The 13,916-nt window shown below is 38.9% G+C and overlaps 1 long non-coding RNA gene across 1 annotated transcript; it reads left to right on the top strand.

Moving 5' to 3' along the window:
- The first annotated feature begins 138 nt into the window (after window positions 1-138).
- On the top strand, window positions 139-12,588 carry LOC109196185 (uncharacterized). The gene is made up of 3 exons (XR_002057659.2): window positions 139-271; window positions 10,278-10,429; window positions 10,612-12,588. It is a non-coding gene; the product is annotated as an uncharacterized LOC109196185 (long non-coding RNA).
- The last annotated feature ends 1,328 nt before the right edge of the window (window positions 12,589-13,916 follow it).

The following is a 13,916-nucleotide window of genomic DNA, read 5'->3' as shown; positions in this document are numbered from 1 at the left end:
GATGACTTACAGAACACGTCTCCATGGAGATTTGGTATGACAGGCAACGCTAATTACTGCTCGGCTGCCTCCATCTCCAACTCTCTCTGTGTGCCACATGCAAGAAGCGCCACTCTTTCTATCACACACATCCTTACAGACACACATGCATTCACCTCAGCCCAGCATGATCGTCATTACTGTAGTTGCACACGGGAAACATTCTGATGCTTGGCAATGCAATGCAAAGCACTGTGGCAACAGAGGGAGGGAGGATGGCAAGATGTCATGGGTAAGTGTAAAACAAGAAGGCATGTGTTCATAAAAAAAGTACACACTGTCTTTTACTAAAAGCTCTGAGGACTGAGAGAGACTGGTTAGACTGAGATAAGAAGCATGACAAAATGAAGATAACGCTCTTATTATGTTTCCTAATCTCAGTTTTACAGAAATTAAAAAGTGTGGAAGTTACGTGCACTTGCACAACTACTGGATGTGACTGAAATGAGTTCCAGTTATTTAAAACATGGAACATTTGTGACTAGAAACATACAGTCATACAAACAATTTTGAATTTGCTATGGTTTGGAGGGTTTTGTTAAAATTATTGCAAAAACGATCAATTATTTTGAATGGACTCTTAAAACTGACATAGAAATGAGAGATGAAACGGTGAGACTAAGATAGCGAGATCGAAAGAGAAATCAAAGGAAATTTGGTTGAGTCTGCTTGTTCGTTAGAAAGTTGTTTATAGTGGTGTTTAGCTGCAAAGTGTGGTTGAATGTTTCTTATCTTGCAAGTGTGCTTCCTGTTGTTCTTGCTATGTGTGAGAAGAGAGAGACTAAGATACTCTAAAAGTGCAAGGTAAATAGACTAGTACTTTTATAATACTTTTCTATTCAATTTGAGCACTTGCGCAAGTGCTCACTTGAGCAAGTGCTTTCTTACTACAAGCCCCATGCATACAACACTTGCATGGGGCGATGAGGTGCAGGCTGGAGGATCCAGGAGTTGGACAACCAATGTTCTGATTGGCAGACAACCAATTCCACTCCCTGAGTCACAGCCAACTCAGCAAGTAAAGGAAGAGAAAAGCACAGTATAACTAAAGAAGAGCAAGTATAAAAACAACCAACCAGAAACAACTAGATAACCAGACTGACAAACCAGTCTGACAGGAAACCCAACCGGTAGTTTAGTTCAGCTAAAGAACATTTCTGAGCTGTTTACATTTATACTGCATACGTAACAACTTGAAGTACGCCTTCTGATGGTGAAATCCGTTTTGGTCAGTGCTCAGATTTGGAGTGACTGTTAAAATGCTGAATAAACCAGTGATACAGTAGCTAATATGTTACATAGAAGAGACAAAAGAAACTGAAACAGGTTTAAAAACACTTAGAAAAGATAATTTCCTGTAAACTGTGTTTTAGTAAATACAGCAGATTCCAGTCGACCAGTTTTCCTGATTTCCTGTTTATGTGGGATTGAGGGTGGCTTTTAAATTATATTTATTAAAACCACTGCCTCCCAGAGAAAATGGGAGTTGTTAATGGACTCCACATTTTAAATATTAAACAGAAGAGATCAGCTGGTTCTGTGCCAACTAGATGCTTTTTGCTTGTTTAAATATATTAGGGTTTTTTTTTTCACTTTTTGCAACACATCAAATCCATGCTGCCAGTTGCACAATTTAAAGAAGCACCAGAATTCAGTTTATTTCTAAGATGCTGTTAAACTTTTCATATGGTGGGCGAATGAAGTGCATGGGGTGACTGATGCATTAATTTTATTTATTTCTAGTTACTGTCTGTAAGAGCTGGTAATTTTTGCTTCATGTTAGAATGTACTGTTCATATATTACAACTAGAGCCACTGCACCAGTGCAAAAGCCACATGCTTACGACATACAACGCAAATGATCTCACTCACTCCACGGGGAAATACCACTTTAACGGCCCTCTGTAAATTTATGTTTTATGTCTCTCTGCTCTGGGGTAACAATTGCCCAGCGGGAACATTTGGCTGAATGCTGCATTTTGATGACTATATCCACACAAAGCAGTCACCTGCCAGTAATTGATAGTTTTTCCGTACCTGAATAACTACGTTAGTGACGCAGCATTGGAGGGGGGCTTGGAGAAAGATGAGTGACAGATGTATCAGGATGTGATTCATGAAATAAGATGAGCTCAGTAGAGGAAAACCAGTCAGAGATGGAAACTGCGAGGGCTTGTCCTGTCACCCTCGATTAGGCCTTTTTATTGTTTCCCCTTGTTACTTGCATGATTTTTTTCCTCCTTTGTTGAAGGTTGTCATGACAATATTGAGCCCAGTTTCCATGGAGAGAGGCTGAGCCTGAGCCATTTCACAGTTTGATTCACTGGTGCAACACCGTGGAAAAGAAACCATCTTGACTTATTTTGCCTGGTGGCATAATAAACTTCTCTCTTTTTTATGTGGCTTTACGTGTATGTAATGCAGAGGGTGACTACTAATGTTATTTGAAGGCTCTTTTGCCATATGTTTAAATTATGCATCATTATTGGCATATGGTGGCCCAGCAATTCTAAAAGCTCTTTGATGATTAAAGCATGTGAAAAGTTAGACCTGGATCAATTCATTGAACTGACCTTTGCAGAATTTATTCAGGTTACGAGACGGTCTGTTTATCTATTCGCATCAAGCGTTTGCTTTTCTGTTCTGAGTGACAAAATGTTTCCAGGCTCAGAAGATATGACTTTTACCTTTCTCTGCAATTTAAGATCACAAGTGCATGTTGTAATTATTGTTTCAGTTTCTTTATTAAGAAGAGTTGAAGCAGCTTTGAATGTCTGCAACGATTCCATATCAAACACACCAGGATCCAAAGCAGCTGCACCACACTCAGAGGATTGGAAGAGAGGTTATGGTTGCTATGCAGATGGCGCTTTGGGGCTCAGCTTTCTTTTTTCCAACTTTTCTCTCTCTACGTTCTGAGTTCAAGCATCATGCCACTTTAAAAACAACCTCAAAATTGCCTTTCAGAGCTTGAGCGGATGCACAGTAACGCTACATATCCGCCCAAGAGACGCCATCATCATTATCATCTGCTGCTTCTTTAGTACTTGGTTTGAAATTAAAATCTTAATGAAATAAAATTACTAACATCTTTATTTTAGGTCAGAGTAAGGTTGTGACACTGAGGATACAAAGACACAACTCATCACACTGTCTTTTCATATAAATTATCTTATATTTGAAAGAATAAAATGGCTTTTAGAACGGTATCTTGTATAGTAGCACAGTAAATACTAAAGGAAAAGATGTGTGTCATATGTTAATTACTCAAAGATATCCTTATTTTTCTGTAGCAATTAGGCTAGTAAGGAATAAATAACTTTTAAGCTATAAAATTTGTTTCCAGAGGCTTCCAGTCAGCAATGGCAACCATCGTAACTGTAGCTAGTGATAAACTAGTGTTCGGCTGTTGATGAATAGAGATGATGGTGTAAAAAACATGAGCCAGACTGTAATAAACCACAATTATCAGGCTTATCAGATCTGTCTTCAGCTGTGATGACATCAATCCATCTATTTTCATCCACTTATCATATTTCGGGTCATGAGGGGGTTGGAGTCTAGCCTCGCAGACCAAATATATGTGTTACTATCATGATTGCCTTAAACTGAAAAGCCACAAGAACAAAATACTAAATATTAAGTAAAAGCAGTCCAACCATGTGAGCAGGGATGAAGAAGTAATGATCTGTGAAGAGCAGGAGAATTATTTCTCAGTCAACTACCCTAAAGGGAGTTCACCCCCACAAGAGAAGCATTATGTGTTTGGCAGAAGGCCGGCCACTTGTAGGTCACTAATGGACAGCATTCCCTGCTCTCCTGTGTGTGTGTGTGTGTGTGTTTGTGCGCGTGTGCGTTAGTGTAAAAAGTAGAACCAGGAATGAAAGAACATTTATATTGGCCTTTGAATCTACAGCTCCATCAGTGCTGACCCTGGCGGACTATAAATCACACTCCCACTCTTGCCACGGCTCTTTTTATTTTTTTATGTCTTTTTCTTATTCTAACCGCAACAAACATGGCTCAAACCATCAGCAACAAACCCTCTGAACACCCCGGACCTCTGTAATCAGAAACGGCATTGTATTTGATTTAAATTGGTACTTGAATTCTAGCTGGCAGGCTTTCAAGCCTGATTAAGGCTCAACTTATCCTCAGCTGGGGGTGGATGTAATGTGTTATGACTGAGCACTAGCAGAGATGAAGTTTACTGGATGTAGCTTCAAAAGGAAGGGTGACTAACAGCTGAGTTAGTCGCTAACAGCTTGTGACTGAAATAATACCAAACCAAAAGGTTTGATCAGTGTGGTTTTATCACTGTTGCTTAGTATGCGTCCTCGTACATCCACTATATCACAGAAGTTATAAAATTATAAAATCGGTTGCTTCTTTCTTCCCAAAAGGAGGTAAATGAATAAATAATTGCTATTTTCTATTTCCCCCCGAGGCTCAGATGTTGTGCATTCACATCTTAATAAGTGATCAAGTTGCAGCTTGTGAGTCATTGAGCCAGAGCAAGGCCCGGGCATTCATTACAAGCTCATCAAGGATCATATTCATTATATGGAAAAATAAATAAATGGTGAATAATGAAGGTGCCAGTTTACATGCATTAGGGGCTAGATGCATGGTGTTATATATGTGTGTTCGTAAATGGGAGTGGCACACTTTTTCTCATTTAATGTAACTCTCAGGAAGAATGGAAATAAGCATAGTTATCAAACACAGGATGTCTCTTTAAAAGATATTATATCAAATATTAGAATATTAAAAAAATATAGACTTAACATATTTAGCTTTTAGATATTTGTGAAAAAAGAATCACAATATAAAGTACAAAAAAAGAGTGCACACATTAGTAGTTGTTACATGAGAAAACAACACACTATGTGTACTCAGCCTTTCACCCCTCACGTTTCCTGACAATCAAACATGCTGGTCGTGTTCCTGCCCTGGAAAAGGATGATGTCTCAATAATGCGCCTTCAACAAATGGCTTGGTTGGATTTGTGCCAGCTGGTTAAAAAAAAACACAAAACAAAACAAACAGAAACAAAAAAACACCCTGCTTCTTCTTAATGCTTTTCTGAGAAGCCCGCCCTCATCTTAGCCGTCGGACTGTCCTTGTAAACAGTTTGACAATAGTTTGTTTCCAAGAAGGCTTTTTCTTGTGAATCTAAGTCAACTTAACTAAGGGGGAAGTTTGCAGAAGTTTGAGTGTTTGCTGGACAGCTTAAAGCTCTATGATACCAATTAGTAAATTCACGTCACTGGAGATGAGATCAGAGAGGATGGATGTCTTCTATAAGAGCTCGGCCATTATTATGTCTAAAGACAGGCGGGAAATAACTTTGCTATTAGCATGTGCATTTGCCTTGTCAAGTGTTTGAAATACTGGATCGATTTATTCCCCATGCAAACGCTTCCTGAATTTCTGAAAGGAAATAATTAAACAAATGGATAATAGAAGTAAACACTTGGAGCGTATGAATATTTATCGCTCCTCGAAAATATTTCTTTTTCACATATTGCAAAGTTTTGTTAAAACGCTGTCTTTACAGTGACGCTGCATTTGAAACTTTCAGCCTCAAAGTACAAAGTACATCATTAGGAATGCATAATGAAGCTTTTATTGTGTTCTGAAATCAATGAGGAGTTAGAGAATGAGAACATACACTCTTTCTCTCGCGGCGCTCTAATCAGTGCCCACTGCTCTTCAGCTGTCATTAAAGATGGGGTGTTTCAGAGCCGCACTCCAACACAATGGCTGAATCGGTGCAATTATCCCTCTAAACTAGGCCATTAAATGCCTAATGCATTAGTGATAACCTCCTACCCCACCCCACCCCACCCACTCCCAGGTAGCTAAAGAATCATTAAGGCACCAACGTCATCCTTTTATGAACTGCTGTGCTACCTTCAAATTCTTAACATGCAATCTGAAGTTGTCAAAGATTTGTTAGTTTTCTAATCGTAGTTATGTCAGGTGTCCTGCTTTGATTGTGGATTATCTGACTTGAAGCTGTGTTTGAAGACACCTAGGAGGTTTTAGATGCTCACATTGTCATCATGTTCTGTTCCCCAGTCTGGTGAACACAAAGAAAAGCTGAGGCTGATTAGCTTTCATTAGAAGTTTAATCCAGTGATTCAGGAATATAAATCATTGGTAGTTTGCTTGCCGCTAACCTTCAGCTGGTTGTGGAAGAAAACTTTATCGAAATCTTTTAGGACTCATCGTTTAACAACCACAAACGTCTGCACAAATTGCAACCAATTTTAGATATCATCCATTCGTTTTCTTAACAGCTTATTCAGTTAGGGTCATGGACTGGAGCCCCCATAGAATACATTAGACTAGAGCTGAATACAGTCTTTGTTAATGCAATTTCCACTGTGCTCTCCACAGATAATCTTATTTCTTTAACAGAGCGTTTAAAAAAAGACAAAAAGACCAAAAACTGGATGCTGTTTCTAAAAATAACTTACCAGGGAAATGTCCCTCGAGAGGAATATCTCAAATATTGATCAAATTCACAGCTATCTGCTAAACACAAATCATTAGTCGAAAAGCTGCCTGAGAGAAAATCCAATAGGACCACAAATAGACACAAAGAAATTAAAGTATGCATCATACAATATAAGTTTTTGTTGACAATAAAACATTTTTGTAGTTTTTCCTCTCTGCACCACTACAGCTAACAACAACTAACATGTGATTGAAGCTCAGACTTTCAGCTTTAAATCAAAGGGTTTATCATAAGTGCGTTACACTAAATGTTTATGAATTGCAACCATTTTTGAACAAAGTTTCCCATTTTATGAGCCTCAAAAAGATCGTTTTCCAGAACAGTGCAAACTCTTTTAGATGTTTTCTGGCAAAGTCGAATCTGGGTTTTGTATAATTGAGTGTAAACAGTGTTTTTTACTTTATTGTAAACTTTCTGTATTTCTATTCATGAAGGTGTTACTTGATTTAAGACTTTGACACTGACCTCCTCCAGAGTGTTGTTTACCTGGTGGAGATGTTGTGAAGCTGTTTTTCCTGACCTGGAAACAATTCTCGGATCTGCCTTCTGTGGTCTTCCAGCTTTTTCATGTTGTTGAGCTGGCCAGTGTCATTCCTTCTTTTTTACAAAATGTACCAGATTGTTGATTTGACCACTCCTGAAATCTCTCTGATAGGTTTATTTGTCACTGATGGCCTCCTTCACTTGCATTAACATTCATTTGTACTTCACACAGACCATTTCAGTGAAAAGCTGGAAAATGCAAGTTCAACACTTGGAATCATCTTTTATCTGCTTAATCTTATGTGAAACAATGAGGAAATAGGAACATGAAAGTTCCTGTTAGTCCATTGTCCAATTAATCCTGAGCCTCTGAAAACAGTTAATGTCATACTTTTTAAAAACCTGTTAAAGCTGAAACTAAAGCTGAAATTAAAGCTGATCACCACATCGTGATCATTTCTCAGGCTGAAAACCTGCCTCTGTTGACCGAGCACATAGTTAGGGCTGGCTGTGAATCCTCCCTTAGTTGCATCGTAACAGGCCCAGGCTGTTGTGGCTCGGCTTCCTATGATGCACTGGATGTTTCCTTTTCCCTCACCTGTTTTCACTCTGTTTATCTACCACTCTGCACTTAATCATTAGTTATTATTCATCTCCGACTCTCTTCCACAGCATGTCTTTTGTTCTGTCTTCCTCCCCTCACCCCCAGCTGGTCACGGCAGGTGGTCGCCCCTGCCTGAGCCTGGTTCGGCCGGAAGTTTCTTCCAGTTAAAAGGAAGTTTTTTTTATTCCCACTTTCGCCGAGTGCTTGGTCTCGGGGGTTCAGCTGATTATTGGGGGTTTCCCTCTGTTATTGTAGAGTCTTTATCTTACAATATAAAGCACTTTGAGGTGACTGTTGTGACTTGTGCTATATAAATAAAATTTAATTGAATTAGCCACACTTCATTACAACACTCCATCATAAAAGGGTTTGTGATCATTTACAGAAAGGGAAAACGTATATATTCTGTATGAAAGCTCATTTTACTACACATTTTGCCAGACTAGTGCTGCTGTTTATTCTCCAACATCGTGAATTAAAATATAACATTGTGCCTTTTGATGAACAAAGTTAACATAAGATCACCTGAGTCTAGTATAAAATGTCTTCCTTTATATGATTAAAAGCGACCCCTGCCAAAGCAGACAAAAAAGTATTTTCAGTTATAATGATTTCTGATTGAGATCAATATTAAAATATTGACTTACAAAACTGGAGAAGAATCTAAAAGAATGAAATGATCCAGACTCGTTTCTGAACAACCGGCTGTCAGATCTCTCTCTGGAAGCCAGATTGAGGTTTCCATCTGTTCATGGGTCTGGCCCTTTGGATGATTTTCATTTTTCTTTTCTGTAAGAACCCACAGATCCTTATTTAAATCCTGTATATTATTGGCTATACTATCTTGAAACCTATATAAATAAAAAAACCTGAGGCAGCCATATAAAACACTGACCAGTGGATTTGAACATACAATTCAATGTAAACACCAGATCCTTTTAAAGAAAAGCAAACAAGCAGATGCATAAAATCAAAGTAAAAAAGGTCAAATGTTTTTCTTTCTATGACACTAAATTGGTGCCATTAAAACAAAGGAAAAAAACTGTCTGTGGAGTGATGTCTGCTTTACAGGAGATGCTAAAAATCATCATCCCCAGAGACGATTCTAAATAGTGAACATATTTTCCTCAATAAAAGCCGTCGATTAAGTAATTAATTAAAAACCAGGCTGGACTCCCTTTTGCCTTCACAACAGCTCTAATTCTTTGCAACAAGGTGCTGGAAACATTCCTCAGAGATTTTGGTCCACATTGACATAATAACATCACACATTTCCTCCAGACTTGTTGAATCTGTGCGCTACTATATTTAGACGTGTTGACTGTTTGAGAATAGTCAACTCAAGAAATCATATTTGAGTGATTTGAGCTTTGAGATGTTATCCGACTGGAAGCAGCCATCAGAAGATGTGTACACTGTGGTCATAAAGGGAAGTAGATCATCAGCAATAATACTCAGGTAGGCTGTAGTGTTTAAATGATGCTCAGCCGGTCCTAAGGGATCCAAGTGTGCCAGACAATATGCCCCAGAAAATTACATCATAACAAGTAGCCTGAACTGTTGCTACAAAGCAGGACGGATGAATCCATGTGCTCATGTTATTTCTGGCAAATTCTGACCCTTACTATCTGAATGTTGCAGCAGAAATTGAGACTCGACAGACAAGGCAGTTTACTGGCCAAATTTGATCAATTATGTGAACTGTAGCCATGGTTTCCTGTTCTTAGCTGACAGAAGTGGTACCCAGTGTGACAGATCTGCTTCAAGGTACAACCTTCTTCTCTTCTCCATACCTTATTTATAATGACTGGCTATTTGAGTTACTGTTGCCTTATTAGCTTGCCAGCTAACGTAAGTCACAGAACAACACAGCCAGATAATGTCAGAAGTGCCCCTTTTAGCCATTTAAGTGATATTACTTGTGTACCACACAATAGGGATATTCAGCTTATACTGGCTAACAAGAAGCCCAGAGGTTTGATTATAATGAAAAATCGCTCTTTATTAGGTTTTTTAGACTTCATCAGACTACACTGGCTACTGTACCCTGTTTTTTCTACTGATTTGTTTAAGTGTTTACTTGACATGGTTAAAAAACGTGATATTGTGAAAGAAATCAAAATTGTAAACACAGTTTAAACAACCAGTTTCCTCAGCTTCACAACAACTGTTTCCCAAATTAAACGGGCTTCCATATTAAGAAATGATGGATGAAGACAGACCAGTGTTGGTTTATGGGCTTGTTTGTTTATGCCTCTGACGGATCCTGGCACCTCTACACTCTCTCTTGCTTCCTGGTGCTTTTCAAAGACTCTTCCTGTTTACCTCTGACCTTTCAACCCCACAGATACAGATAGCTTTTATGCGAAGCTGAATGTGAGCATAAATGCTAAAAAAGGAAACTGTATGGGAGAAATTTCTCAGTAGTGCACTGTTGTTTTTGTTTTTAACTTCCTGTGTTTACATGTTAAGGTTTCTATATCTATGCACCTCGCAGCTTTTGCAGGACATTCTGCCTTGCGTTGCTACAATGCTGTAGTTGAAAAAACAGCCCTCTGATTGTTCATCTCGAGATATTTGTGGCTTCTGTGCAAAGGTAAATATCAATTGTTCTTCTCTTCACAGTTGGGGCTGATGATGCTGCTATTGAGGAAAGTTGGCTTTCAGTTGGTGTCCAGGTCTCAAGCATCGTGATTCAGCAGGGATTGAGCATGCATCGAGATAACGGCTCCTGTCCCCACAGCTCTGAGGTTTTTCTGAGAGGGATCATCTATGAGGTCTTTAGCTTAACAACATTACATTAACATTTCTTCATACTTTCTGTGTTTATCTCTTTCGTCCTTCTCCCTCCCCATTAATCTGCCTTTATCTCATTAAATTTTTTGGTCTGATGCACATTAAATTTGGGTGTTTCTTAAACTTCTTCCTTTACTTCCTGCTTCCCTTCTATCTGCGTCAGATAACTGACCTCTCCAACTCTCCCACCGATGCATGAAGCCTTGTACTCAACTTGCTGCTCATCCAACAGGAAAAAACAAATGGAGTGGAAACAGCTGCCACTTGTGACCTACTCTACCTGTTTCTTTGTGTCCAAATAGTCTCACAGCTGATTTTGACTGTTATCCTTCATCACTTTATATATATATGTATATGCATATATTTAGACATCAGTTTTAAGTGTTGCCATAAACCAACTTACTTGGTAGACATCAGGTAAAACATTATAATTCTCCAGACATCAAACCGGTAACTGAAATTGAATTCCTGACTTTGTAACACTGTATTTATTTATTCCCGTATAACTGAAGGGGGATTCCATTGATTTCCAACATAAGTCTCTTCTCAGGTCTTGAGGAATGCTTTGTGAAAGATGTCAGAAAGAAGTGAACTCTGCAACTTGCTCCTAATCTCTGTCTACATTTACTACTTAGTTGTTGAAACAGCACTGTAGGTGTTTAGATGTGTGGTAAGTGCGAAGAGGTTCATTTCAGCATCAGTACAATCTCTGCTTTTTAAAAAACTGTCAATCATGTGTTTGTCTTAAAAGATAAACAATCCCGAAGGTAGAATTTTCCAAATATCCTCAGTCTGGGTAGTCTTGGCTTGAAGCTAACTGTGCCTGTCAGCTAAATATGATGAAATTAGACTGACAAGTTTTAAAAAAAAGTTATAGAACAAATTATTTCCAACACAGTTGTATGAAAACAAGACAGCAATTTGGCAGGAGAGGTGCATAAAATATATCAAAGTATTTAATTTTGAGAGTGTGTGCTAGTCTGCATTCTCCTTACGGTCACATTAGTTAGAAAGTCACATTTTGGAGCTATTTTGACTCTGCACTCCAGTTTTGAGACTATTAAAACCACACCCTGTATACAGAGGATGGACATCAGCCACTGGTTTTTGGATCTCTGCAGAGCCTGAAGGTACACAGTACTGGGGGAAAGGCTGGATTAACATGTCACTAGCTGACTGTGGAGCTTGGATAGGTGAATTCAGAAACTATGGCTGTCACACAGGAGCTGATAATAGGGATACAATAACTAAAGTACCAAAACACAACTTTTTGGTCTGTGTGTAAGTATATCAACCCTATCAAAGGGTAAATTATTTGAATTGATGGAGGTGAAGCCTAACAGGCGTCCAATTTAGAATCCCTTGGGCATGGGTGTGATGATGATGATGATGATTCAAACGTTAAGAAAATTTTCACAGTGAGAAAAAAAGCCACCATCACAATTGTTACAAAGGGTGGGACTAGCAAAGGAAACCCAACAGTTCTTTGCAAACCTGGTTATGGCTGCTGTGAAGCTAGACATTTTAACGTGACTGTTTGTGAGGATTTAATTTAATTTAATTTAATTTAATTTAATTTAATTTAATTTAATTTAATTTAATTTAATTTAATTTAATGTTTTTAACCCAGTCTGAGGTGGACAATCAAAGACCCGCAAATACTGCCACTTTTTTTATTGGCTTACTCCTATGAGGTCCAAGTCAAGAAAAGTCGAACTGACTTTTTCTTTTTGGAAAAACAGTAAATGCTTTAGATTTGTGCTGGTAACGATGATTATTTCCTTTACTTCCTGTTTGTCAAGATTTGGGACAATTTAAAAATAGCAAAAATGACATTCTGATTTCAAAGGCTCGGGGCTTGGGTTGGGGTCATCACCAATTAGAAATGACACCTTACAGGTTTAATTTTTCAGCTTTGAACATTACTGTTAGATTGAAGAATACATATGGCTGTATCTCTCACTGACCTCATTGTAGCAATAAATTGTAAATCATTTTAAGATTCTGTTACAACAGAGAAGAAAAAAGTGTGTGAAATAAATTCTAGTAATATGTGTAGCCTAAATAATACAATGCTTCTAAGCTGGAGGTCTCTTAAGACCTCTTAAGAGGCTGAATTCAAAGAAAGTAAGAAATAAAAATCTCCACTTGATGAAAATACTGCCTGTGTAGCCTTCTTTACTGTCAGTGTTGCTAAAGCTCAGCATTGTTTGCAGTGCAACGAGCTGGTCAAACACTAATGAGCCGTCATGGCCCCTCGGCCGGTCCTCTTAACAGGCCTTGCACAGGACCATCTGGCCTCTGCTGTGGAAGCTGACAGTAGCTAAAAGCGCCTTTGAGAATATGACTGATGGATCTCTGCCCACGCAAACTCAGTCTGCCAGGAAAATGCCGGTTGAACTGTGAAAAATGTCCGTAGACACAGTCTTTTCCCGGATCAGGTGGCGTGGCAGTGGGAAAATGGGAAGTAGCGTCTTGGCTTTGTGCGCTGATTTTAGATAAACATCTTCTGCTGGTATAATTCCCATCAATGTGCGTGCATGTACAGTTTCTCTGTATGTGCATTATTAAGTCATCACAGCCTATTTGTGGGTCTCCCATGTTACACTGTGGCGGGAAATGATCTGTTTACCACATGACAGAATGGGAAGACGTTCTTCAAAGTGCACCGGAAAGCCAAGAAAGGAAGCGTGTGACTGAGTGTGGAAGGCAAACAGCTTGACTTTTACACACACAGCAAGTGTGGCCAAAACCATAACAGCTGCAGAAACATCAGTCCCTGCTTTATTGTGACACAAAGTACATGCTACCCAATATCAATTAAAGTAATGCCTCTTTGTAGACTTCAAAGTGGCCCCTGGGCTTGGAGTGGCATATTATTGAATCCACTACTCAGCAGAATGGCAGCTACAATTAGACTCTATACTCATTTTTAGATTGTTTTTCAAGCAGTGAGGACTTTATGAGAACGCATCAAGAGCCATGTGTTAGAAATAGGAACAAGAATATTTTCACACCTGTGGGACTCCTGCTGGTTTGATGATGTGTCTCTGTCCCATCTGACTGCACTGCTATATAAACTCTGAATCTGTTTGAGCAGCTGTAAAGCGACGGCAGGACACAGCAGGTGAAAAGTCCTTGTTGACACGCCGTTATAAGTCTATCATATGATGGATTTACAAGTGGGTGCAGCCTTCACCATGGCAGAGGGAGCATCTTATGTCAGTGCTGGCTTTTTACTCCTTTGCACAGCCTGGCCTGGTAGACCATTCTGCACGTGTATGTGTGAAATCACAGAATGGGGTCCATTTCAAGCCAAATGTCTGCCAAAGCTGGAAGTGAGTTTAGTTGCAGGAAGATGAAGAGAAAAGCTTCTAAAGTTTTGGAGGTTAGCCAGGGCAATAAACTATAAAACATTCCAGGTTACAGAAAACTAATATGATTATTTATCATGGGGTTGGCAGATAT

The sequence above is a fragment of the Oreochromis niloticus genome, linkage group LG20, assembly GCF_001858045.2.
Source record: "Oreochromis niloticus isolate F11D_XX linkage group LG20, O_niloticus_UMD_NMBU, whole genome shotgun sequence".
Lineage (NCBI taxonomy): Eukaryota > Metazoa > Chordata > Actinopteri > Cichliformes > Cichlidae > Oreochromis > Oreochromis niloticus.
This window is presented reverse-complemented; position numbering and strand designations above follow the sequence as displayed.